Source organism: Chelmon rostratus, chromosome 10 (assembly GCF_017976325.1).
Source record: "Chelmon rostratus isolate fCheRos1 chromosome 10, fCheRos1.pri, whole genome shotgun sequence".
NCBI lineage: Eukaryota > Metazoa > Chordata > Actinopteri > Chaetodontiformes > Chaetodontidae > Chelmon > Chelmon rostratus.
In genome coordinates this window covers 4,600,617-4,612,836 of record NC_055667.1, presented here as the reverse complement: position 1 = coordinate 4,612,836, position 12,220 = coordinate 4,600,617, and the positions used below count along the sequence as shown (strand labels likewise).

Below are 12,220 nucleotides of genomic sequence, written 5' to 3'. Positions count from 1 at the left end.
ACTCAGTCCTCCTGTCATGTCTGTAGTGTTGGACTGAGATTTCTTATCTGCAGTGTTCATGCTTGACTCAGCTAGTGGGAAAAAACTGGCCTTCAACCATCAACCACCTGTTCAGCTTTGTCTCCTTCTCATTAGACCTGCTCCAGTGTAAACACATGCCAGTGTGTGTCTGGCTGTGTGCATCATCAGGTGCTTTTGGATACATCATTATGTTCTGGTTTAAGTATGAAATATATAGAAACTTCAAAGGATGAACAAATAAATGGTTTTATACTTCAGTATCTTGACCGGCTGCGTGCCTTCACCTCAGCTAAAAGTTAAGAGGAGCTGCTCAACATAACTGGCCAAGGCAAAAATGGCACAGGAAATGAAATAGCATATTTCTACACTTAAAATACTCCACCAGCCAAATGGGCTCTGTTGAAAGTGGATACATCCCCAGGCACATTTATGCAGAATTACTCAAAGTTTACTGTAAATCCACTGTTTTCTTATTTTGTTGAAACTGAATCTCTGGGCTCCGTTTTGGTGTCGGCGACAGTGCACTGAGGTTATTTTGTGTAGCATCTCTGTGACCCACCATGTGCCAAAACTTAAAAAAAAAAACAATGCACACTTAAATCATATGTAAGACACTACAGTAGCATGTAACAGCAGGTGGTTATTATAAGGATCATTGTGATGATAGCGATGATAAATAAAATCACACACTATTACACATGGAAAACAGGTTTCTTCTGAGGAAAACTCTCCACAGGATTCCCAAACAGTGAGTGCGTCATGATGGAGTCAGCCCTTTGTTTGCACGGGTGATTGTCACAGCTCTAACACACCCACCTATAATGTGTTCTTTCTGATTCTACTGCAGTCGTCAAGTGTAGCACAGGTGCACAGAGACATCCCAGCCATAGGATTACCAAAAGTGTGTCTGACGCCCTCCTGATGCACTGTGCAGTGAACATCTGACTGATCTGGCTGCACCACTGGGTTAAAAAAAAAAAAACAACCTCAGGAGCATCCTGTGCACTGAGAGCAGCAATTAATCCATTGACCTGTGGAGGAAAGGACATACACCAAACACTCTGCACTGAGAAAGTACTGACAGGTGCTGATTTGGAGAACAGAAAAGTTGTATATCTGAAACATGACCCATCATTCATTCAACCTTTATTTCACCCCCACAGACCACTGAGGAGGATCCTCATTTACAATGGTGTCAAGCCACAAAACAGTTAAATACACAACGTGCAATATTACTTTTTCACTCTCTTTAAGATCTCCACCTATGCACATACACTGGTATTCTACACATATATTTATTACTATGCAATAGTGTGAATGCTGTTCTTATATTATCCATACCCACCATGTGCAATTTCAATTCATGTGCAATTTCTGTTAAAGTTAAATGTTCTATACAATTTTTGGCAGTATATTTTTATGCCAATAATATTTTTTATAGTTCTTTGAGGCAATATATATTTTTATAGTACTTTGAATAAAATGTACATATAAAGTCAAATTTTATTTTGTATTTCTTTATTCTGTTGTTTTTCCTACTGCTATTGCCCGTTGCCTGTAACACCCAAATTTCCCCCGCTAGGGATTAATAAAGTCCTATCTTATCTTATCTTGTCTCATTTTATCTTAATAACATGCTATCAAGTAAATAATAAAAATATAGGAAATGCTCAATTGGAATAAAATAGAAGAAATAAATAAGAAATAGAATATTTAAAACAGAGTACAACATGGAGCTAAAAACATTTGCAATCAATTAGGTCTGAAATGAGGTCTTTGAATAGTCATAGCAGCAGCAGAGAGTGTAAGTGTGAGGCCTTCTGCAGGTTGTTCATGTATAAGGTGCACTGTAAGAAAATAATCTGATCGATGGAGTGTGGAGCATCAGCCTATTCTGTGAGCGAGCACCCAGATTATGTGAGTTCAGAGTTCAAAGGGATGAAATGTAGAGTGGAAGCAGCTGCATTAAAGCTTTATAGATGAATAAAAACCAGTGACCACTACCACTACTACCACCAGATACCACTAATGGCATGTTGAATAAAACAGTAATCAGCCTGTACATTTAAAGCCTGTATGTTCAGGATTTTTTTCTTTTCAGCTATATGTCCGCAGCTGAGCATGTTGTCATCTGTCTGGTGGTCTCAACTGAGATGTTAGTTCTCATTTCTTATCAGCTGGTCACGTCTGTCTGATAGCACAGCGACGCACCTTCATTGTGAGCCTCCCATCTTGCTGCTGTCTTTTTAAATATGATATCTCTCTCTGCTTTGGTTTGTTCATGTTGCTGTTTTGTGCACCCCTCCACCCCCCCATCACCAAAGTCTTGCAGATTCATCAGCTTCATCTTCACAAAATCCACTGTCCATCCACTATCATTAAATGAGGATTTAATTTTTAAAAAACAATGAAATTTCTCAGTTTCAGCATCTTGTTGACATGCTGTCTTTGTGCTATTTTACATTAAATATGGGATTTCAGTGTTTTGCAAATGATCAAATTCTGTTTCTATTTAGTTTTACACAGCGTCCCATCTTTTTTGGAGATAACTAATTTGAACTGTGAATGACTTTGAATTTGCAATGTCTAGATGTTTGACTTTAGTAAGTCATGTGGCCTGGAAAACAGTGTTGGTCTGTATGAGTTCAGTTAAGTCCAGAAAACTTCACTCTTCAGCTTTTCATTGTCCTCTGCAGTGGTGTAAGACACTTATGAGAGGCCCAAGTTACTAGTTATGAAGCACACACATATCGTCTCATCATGTGATCAAATAGACTTGACGCTGAGCAGCATCAGCATAGATATTACCCAGCATTCATCATTGCACATCTGTATGTGACAAAAATACCAAAGAAAATAAGAAATGTATTTAACTGAATATTTTTTAATAGCTTTTTGTATATTTTAAGCACAGTTTTTAGTTTTTAGTAGGATAAGCATTTTGTTATAGATTGTTACTGATGGTTTTACCAAAGTAAAAACAAAAAGACAGAAAAGCATTATGGAGATGGCCTTTGCCTTTTTGAGGGCATATAAACAAATGGCACCCACCCCATAGGCCCGAGTGCAACCGCACTGTCTGTATGCACACCCTCGCTCTCCTGCTCTCCTTCTGTTGTGCTGCACAGTCTTTCACAGTGTGAATGTGACAATCAAGCAAGTGTACAGTGAACAGTGATAAGTGTTTGGGTACACTGTTAAGATTAGTAGGAAAAAGTGCATCATCTTCATAAACATTTTTACTCAGCAGTTTGTCTTTTGACCTTTTCCTTTGTTCCTTTCTTCTGGCCGATATCTCTGTAAAATAAAATGGAAGTGAAAGTTAGATGTTCATGCAGAAACTTTTCCATATTCTGGTCCTAAATCTTTCAGTTCTTTCTGTGAGGCTTGTCACGGCGAGTGTTTGAACCTGATGAATACAATACAAGGTTACACAAGGTTTCCTGTTCGGGGGCAAGTACACAGAAATGTCAAACTAGAAAGTTCACGCTGCAGAGCTGAAGTTCTGCAGAAATGAGCAGAAAACATAAAAATAGCATCACATCACAGAGCCGTACTGCAACAGAAATAAAGAGGGAAGGCTTTAGAAGCATTTTGCTCAAGCAAAGCAGTCCATGACTTACGAGGAAGTGACATTACGGAGAAACATCGAAGGTGAAATTACACTGTCAGGTAAAAATATGAGGTGTAATGGAAGATGTTCACATGGACTGTGATGCACAGAAACACATTTGTCAGTAAGGTGGCAGCACACTGATACAGTGGACTGAACATTCACTTTTTAGTTTCATTTTTCACTCAATAACGTTTTTAACTTTTTAAACCAAAAACTCATTTAGAATGAGATCATAATTCTCAGGTCAAACTAGTAATTTGTCCCTGTGGGGAAGCCGATTGCCCGTACAGGACATCGTTGTTAAATGTTCAGTTGTCATTAAATGACAAAAGACATCGTTTGTAACAAGTGCAACAGCAATTTGTAACCCATTTGAAAAGCAGACAAATGATGTCTCGCTGATAGAGACGTCAGAACAGAAAACGCTTGTGTTGGTGACACTGTGTCATTATATCTCAAAGTGGCAAAAGCAGTTTTCAGTGATGCACAATGATGACAGAGTGTGGAAAAAACGGATGCTTGAACGCCAACAAGCATTGGGTGATTTATCTTGACATGCTTTTGGGCTAGAGACATGATGAAAGACTGATATGTGGGACAAGGACTTTGTGATTAGTCCATCTCTAACATGTCCAGACTGTGTGGCTCTGAGTGACGTCCTGTTCCAGTCTGTCCATTATCACATTTAGCAGCTTAGGATGAGTGACAGGCGGGAACGCATCATTCTGTAGAGATATGGCACTGACATAATCGTGTTACCCAGATTTTTTTTTTACCCTTTTACCTCCTTATGTGTTACTTTCACAACTTGTGATACTGATATCTTCAGTTTAGCTAACATTCTACATGATCTTATCCAGCAGAGGTTTTCTGAAAAGATGTGGGTTTACTGTGCTGTAATGTAAATAAAACCAAAGATCTGAAGCACGGCTGGTTGTGTGTAGTTTTATTGTCTGTGTTTTGTCTCATTAAGGAGCCTGCATGTGACTGACAGGGCTCCTCCACCACTCAGCAGGGAAACACTCAGCAACTAGATAACCAGTAGGCGATTTCAGGGGGGATTAAGGAGCGATGCCATCCTACTTGTGAGCTAAATGCATCCCCCTTGTTAACCTGTCATCCCCAATCCAATCCAACCATGGCTCTGTCACATCCGTAGCCTTACTGTTCTGTGTATTGATTGATCCGTGGTGCTGATGCAGCAGACATATTTATATTTGTACATTTTTCTCTCAGTCCCATCCTTCTGTCACTTTCATCTGGGATCTATGGTATTCTCCAATATACATGTACATATACATACTCCCTCTTGTGTTGGGGGGGTCCTCCGATTGGCACTACCTGGACGAACCAGACGCTGAACTATAGCACACTGTAGTACATGCACCTGTATGGCAATTTGTTGGATTGAGTTATCATTACGTTTGCTCATGATTATTTTGGATGGGGGTGCATGATTCCCTGTCTTTATAATGGAATTGTTAGTCAAGTTAAGTAATGTGATAATTAGGATCCTGATGGGTGAAGTAATGATTGCTCTCATATCTGTTATTGGGTCAGGAGGGGTTTATGGTGAATGATCAGCCACCAGCTCCACATAAAGGAAGGTTTCCCTATAAAAACTTGTCAAACTTAATGAAGCCCAATGTGGCAGATGTACTGTGTGTCTGTTCAGCAGCTGAGAGGTTGTTGGGGAGCACAAGTGAAATATTTCAAGCAATGCCACATCATTACTACTACTGAAAATTTCATTGACATGCGCAATGACAATAAAGACTCTTGACTTGACTTGACTTGACTACTAGATTGATGGGAGATCCTACTTCCTATCAATAGTCTAGAGCATGGACCCACAGCAGTGTCTATCACTGTTTGGTACATTTTGGATTTTCCTCCCTGTGCACTGGTCAGGTTCTGCAGTGTGTTTGCACAAGTGGGCAGAGACTAGATCCATTGAGGACGATAATTTTGTTGTAATGAATTCACATTTGTGCATAAAGGGGAGTGATTGGCTTGAGTGAAAGGAATAAATTTCAGCTAATGGTTGAAAGAGCAACTGACTATTCTGAATCATGTCCAAACTGCATGGTGTCCAGGGAAAAAAAGTATTTTTCTTGATTGTAAAAAAGAAAGATTGTTCATGTATTGATGTATTTTTTTCTTTTTTTTATTCTTGCAAAAACAAAACAATTCCGACTTTATAGATATAACAATGATAGAAGCAGGCATAAAATGTACAAGGGCAGACAGAGGAAAGATGATGATGTACAGAATGTGACATGATACACACAAAAACAACCAACAAGACGGAATCAATAGTCATAATAATGATAACAGTAACAACATCATGCAGTTGCTCTGATATCAATTAGTAAAACGTAATGAATAAATGGGTAATAAATAAGAGACAACCCAAAACTCAGGTTTTAACAGTTTGATGAACTTGGCTGGAAGCCTCAGGACACTTGCAGCTGGATTATCAAATTGAAGGTCTGTCCATGTCCCTGAGTTTGAAAAATAAATAGTATCAAACAGGAAATTGATATCAGGCTTGTCATTATGTAACCTGCTGTAGATTGAAGATTATATGGTTGATGTGACCTACTCCAGTTTGAGAGACTTATCAGAAAGGACATGATGAGTTTTTGTGACTGAACTTATGGAGTGAAATGACAGACTTACTGTTCAGACTATGCAGATTTAGATATGAACAGATATGAGTCCAGAGTCCAGAGTTACAGTCTAGATATAAGAGAGAGAAACATATTTGCAAAGTTTGCTGTAAATCTGGTTTTAACGTATTGATGAAGAGTCTATCAACTCTTGGATCTCCTGCTCTGTGTGCATCAGGAATTACACCAAATGTTCACTCGAAACTAGACAAAAAAGTTTGCATGAATGAATCAGTTTGACACTTCGATTAAAAACAATTTATTTCTCTTTCAACTTTATCAGTTGTAACATAAAGGTATTGAAACTGAGCTCCTCCACAACTCAAGGCTCTGAAGATAGGGTAATAATGTCGGCTAACTAACAATCAGCCCGTACCACACACCAGCCTCCAGGTGGCTGCTACCTACCTGCCCGAATCCCATCACGTAGGTAAATGAGCTGGCTGAGGTTTAAAAAGGGGCAAATGCTCAGAAATATGACACAATTAATATAAGAAGGCCATGCGATAGACAATGCTTTTTTCATTCCATCGCTTGAAGGCACAAATTTCACTCATACTCAAACACAGTAAATACTGCTCTATGTAGCAAATAGGGTGTGATTTCAGACAAACAGCATCCACTGTGACCACATGTGGGACTTTCATGATAACAGCACACTAAATTTCCCTACATTCAGGCGACCTGGTGAGAGAACTGCTACTTTATTGATAAAACCTTTTATCAGTGATGTGCTAACTCGTGGTGTGACAGTAGTACATTTAGAGAAGGGTCAAATTCAGCATCAATTGTGTGATTTCTTCTTTCAAAAGTATAAAAGAAGAAATTGTTTCAGGAGTCCTTTAGAATATGCTACTATTTCAGGTCAGGATCAAAATGGACTCGAGTCAGTTCATCAGAATACACAAGGTTTGTCACACCGCGGTGAGGTTTGTCTCGTCTTGGGTTTTTGTCTTGTCATTTCCTGTTTTATTTTGTGAACCTAACTCTCCTCTCATTTCAGAGCACTTGCCCTCCCTCATGTGTCACCGTTGCGTCAGCCTGATTACCTATTGTCTCCACCTGTTGCCTATTACCCTCCATGTGTTTAAATTGTCTGCGTCTCCCTTGTCTCGTGCCAGTGTGTTTTTTGTCCGAAGGTCGTTTCACACACAGCTACAGTTCAAGTCGCCTAGTAAGCCTTTGATCCTCTTCGTGAGCGTTTTTTGTTTGTTAATATTTCATAGTCTAGTTCTGAGTTTTTGTATTCCTTTGTTTATTCCTTGAAGAACCATAGTCCTCTTTATGAGAGTTTTTGTTGTTTCACCTTTAGCAGTCTTTGTTTTCCTCCTAGATATTTCATAGTCCTTCTTGAGAGTTTTTTGTTATTTAATATTCTAAGTCTAGATCTGTAAATACCTCGTAGCCTATTCACTATCCTACAAGAGAGCGATTTTTGTTCCATTCATTTCCTGAGATAATTATAGTCTTCCGTCATTTAAGTTTAATTTTGATTTCTGTATAAGTGAACTTCTGGCGTTGGTTAATTTTGATAGCTTTGTTATTTTTCCTCCTTCTGGAGCGATTTCCGTTATCTAAGTTTTATAGCCTCTTTTCCTCTTACCAGAGCGTTTTGTGTTAATCTAAGTTTTTGTTCCCTTTGTGTTTTGACCGCTATCAGGTCCAAAAAGTATTGATCAAAGATTAATTTCAAAGCCATTGCTTTCAAGCTTGTCGAAGAGGTCATTGGTTGTTTTTGTGAAAGAATAAAGTCTGTTATGATTTAACTCTGCACCTAAGTCCTCATTCCAGTCCCGGCCTGACAAGGTTTCTATCACTGGTGTCACCCGTCCTCTATCTGGGGGCTGCTCACACTTTTATCTGTCTGTTGTTATTTATATGAGATAAGAAACCACATAAGCAGACAGTCTCTTTAGTTTCTCTGTCTGTCTTGCCCATTCTCTAATTTAATCCACTGCCACTCTCTCTTTCTCAAAACTAAATATAAAAGACTGCAGGTAGATTGAAAGTATTCGGGCTTACTCTGGATGAACAAGAAGCAATGACACTGACATCACGTGACAGTGATGTCAGTAATGATTCAGTTCCTCACCTGCAGTCCATGTTTAAGGAAAAGATTCACCAGTGAATATTCAGTTCACCATCAGGGTCAGGGACAGTGCCAGATTAATCCACTAGGGGGGCCCAGTGTGCACCATTGTCCACTCAAAACTTTGTGAACATACTTAAAATTACGTTGAAAGGTATCAAAGGGCTTTTATTGAATGATATTTAAGGCAGTAAAAAGCAACAGGATAAGGGGTAGCAATGTGCTTAAATGCTATTTTGACCAGAGCCTCAGAAACAGCCCTAATGTTGGAGGGTTACATGCCTCTGCAGCCAGTTTTTTCCTAAAATTACTGCAGTCTTATTTTCAGTTATATGGCCACAATTACCAATAAGCTTGCAGTGATTTTAGGGAAAAAAAATTTTAGGTTAGGTACCATGAGAGTATAACATCAACTGACATCACAGTGGAGGTAAAATCTGACATAGATCTCTTTAAGACTAGGTGAAAAAGCATCATCACTCTCAAGGCCTGTAACGTAGCACTTAAAGGCCCTGAAAAATGATTTTCTCAAGAAGCTTCTTGCTATGACTGATGCGCCCCTACCTGACCCATCATTTTCTGCCAAAGATAGAACAGTTGTGTATGCCACATTCAAGATTTCTGTGTGTCTCATTTCTCTGCGTGGGTGGGTGGATGTCACGCGCACCCGAGCAGAAACAATAACCCCGAAACTTAAAAACAGCATGCAGGCTGAAAGACATATGACTTGATCACCATGCTAACGACCTGCCCCAACAGGTCATCACACATCCTCCTCTACAAAATCGCATAGTGATCACTGTGGTCTCTACGATTCAAGCGCCCATTTCCATGCTAGCATTTGTTTCTTGCTTTTTTTGTAATTAACTTCATACATAGAAACAGGTCCGTTTTGTCTGTATATTTGGCACAACAATGTCATTAATTATATAGCTAATTTGGGTATTTGTGGAAAAATACAAAAATATGTATCTTTAATTTGCATAATCTACATGTGCATCTATGAAATACAGACTGAATGACACACTGACAGATAGAAATGACAAGTAATTATAGCAGTTAATTTATGTTTACAACGACATTTTATTAGGATCTATTGCAACTTCCCAAAGTACAACTGCTGCTCAGATCTCAGATCTTTGGAAGTGGAATCAACACGATGTTGTCCATTGGCATCTCTCCTGCTTGAACATTCATACCGAGAGCTTTGGACATGTCTCCCCGGGTGAATAGTGGATAAAATGCAGTTGGAATTGTCTCCATCTTTGAAAACAATGAGCATTTCTCCACTCTGGAGTAAATCTGCCAAGAAGCTTCCTTGGATGCCTGCAGCATTGGCTTTTGCAAATCCATCTTATTTTTCTTGCCTGACACAATCACACTCAAGTCAGAGCGTCGTTTGAAGCCCAAATCTGTGCAGCTCTTCTTTTCTTTGGTTATATAAAGGACCCTTTAAAAAAAACTCCTGCCACCCTGTCTCTTCGGGTCCAAAGCCCAGCTTCACTACTGGCCTTTAGCTCTGTTTGCTGACCTCTGTTGTGATCTAGCGACACAGCTGACGGCCAAACCAGCTCAGGCAGCACTGACTGTTCCTGCCACTAAGACTGCAGCTCTACTCTCTGTCCTGGTTCTCAACACACTCCGTCCAACATGAGCGAGGTCAATATGAAGAGAAAGAAAACAGTCCCTGTGCGAGTGGAGCATTTGTGTTCTGCTACCCTGTCCTGCAAACGGATTTTGCTCTTCCCATGTAAAAAAAAAAAAAAAAAAAAAGAATTGCAACTGGGACATTCTAGCTGAGGACTTCACAAAATCCGGATCTGGAACAAAGAGCAAGTCAGTTTGGATGGTTATGATGATGGTTTGGTTATGAATCGCTGCAATACATTAAGAAGTGTTAGAATGTTTTCTTATTTGAAATTCTATTGATCAATAAACTGTTGTTTACGTTGAATACACAGTGTAGTTGGATACAGGGTTTCTGCTAAGTACAGTTTTTAGTTTTTTGCTTTATTTTTATTTATTATTTATTTTTTTACCAGGAAAGTCTGTTGAAGTCTGACATATGTAAACCTCTCCAGTCACATTGTCCGGTGAAAATACTTTCCATGTTCGACATGAAAACACACACACACACTGTTTTCCCCTCTGCTGTCCGCCCTCCCTCTCACTCCTCATCAAACCAGAGTTGGTGGTGATTGTTGGAGCAGTGGAAAGATGAGTGTGATTTTGTTTCTGTTAAGTTTGAATTTTACAATGCTAAAGTTACTGTTTCTGTAATGGAGGCTGGTGGCTTTGGCAGGAGCGATATAGTGGCTGTTCCCGTTGAAACTAAAAGGATCTTACTTCTCTGGATCTTTTCCATAATGTTATCAGACACTTAGAATAATAATCTGAACCTGGACGTACATTGACGGTACTCTATTGCCTGGAGGGATTACACTGCAGCCTGTTTTGCCCAAAGACTGTTTCGACCAATTCAAAAAAATGACTGTCCCCATTAGTCCCTTAGGCACAAACACATGTGAAAAAAGGGTCCACAAACACAGACGACATTTGACGTGAATTTCCATTGAGATCTTCCAGGACAGAGACCCTTAATAGAGATCACTCACAGTGTTCCAGACCTCTGACCGTGAATAAAAATCAGATGCTGACCTTTGAGAACCGTTGTTCCAGCCTATCATCACGTTTAACAAATCAGTTAATGGAATGAAATGCTGAACTCGCACTGACAATATGAAAACATGATGTCTGCGTTACATTTTTGCAGCGGTTACAATGGTTTACACTTGTAGCACCCCCTGGGTTTATGGATTGAACATGAATCAGTTTATCATCACGCTCAATAATACCCTCATTCCTATTGAGAATCTAATGTTTTCTGCCTCTGTATTGTATGCTATGACAAATACAAGTTTGCAAGATCTAAAGATGACAAAAAAAAGTCATATCCTGGAAAACACTGCTGGCAACAACCTTATCCTCACACCATCACACCCCATAGTGGTTTTAGATATAAATAACTACAGGGCTTCAAACTCAGTAGAGGAGAAAGGAAGTTATTAAGTTTTTCACAGAGGAGTGGACCCTCAGTGCTTGTGATATTTTATTAAGCTTTCACAAATGCCCCTCCCTCGAGTAGAAGCATGACTAGCTGTCCTAATTAAACAATATCAGCTACTGATGAGCCCAGCGCACTCCTCTCTGAACCGAGGGACATTGGAAACCAACAGGGACCATCCTGACCTTTTCCATGGGCGCAGCGGTGGCACAGGCCCGGATCATGGCACGACCCAGGCTGCAGCTGTGAGTCCTGCCAAGTCCTCCCCTTAAAACAAGGCTCTTCTCTGTAGCCGGGAGCCAGTTCTCGTTTCTCTCACACTGTGTGAAAGAGCTGGGCCTCTTCCACCCATTCACATGTGGCCACATCATGCATGGATCAAACAGCCTTCACAAGTGTAACTGCGACCAGGAAGCATTAGGAAACATTCTAGCCAAATGTTGAGAAGGTGTAGCTTCAAACATGCATCCATCACTTCAAGTCACATGCATCGTTTTTACAATACAAGTGACTGTATCAGGAAGTGGTCTGTGCAAGCAGCCACAACTGGGCCTCGCCTCTCTGTGCATACAGCAGCAAATGTCACTCTGAAATTAGCTGTTTTTATCTCTGCAGCATTAAAGAGGGATGAGTGATAAAAATGAACAAACAAATCTTTTCTACTACTTTTTCAAGGATGGTATTTACAAAAGTTACTGGTCTGATATGATATCACCCTCTCCAGCCAACACCCTCTGTCTTTAGACCTTTGATTCAGA

General features: G+C 39.8%; 1 pseudogene; it reads right to left on the bottom strand.

Annotated features, from left to right (window-relative positions):
- Positions 1-9,529: 9,529 nt before the first annotated feature.
- On the bottom strand, positions 9,530-10,763 carry LOC121613388 (annotated as a pseudogene).
- Positions 10,764-12,220: the final 1,457 nt, after the last annotated feature.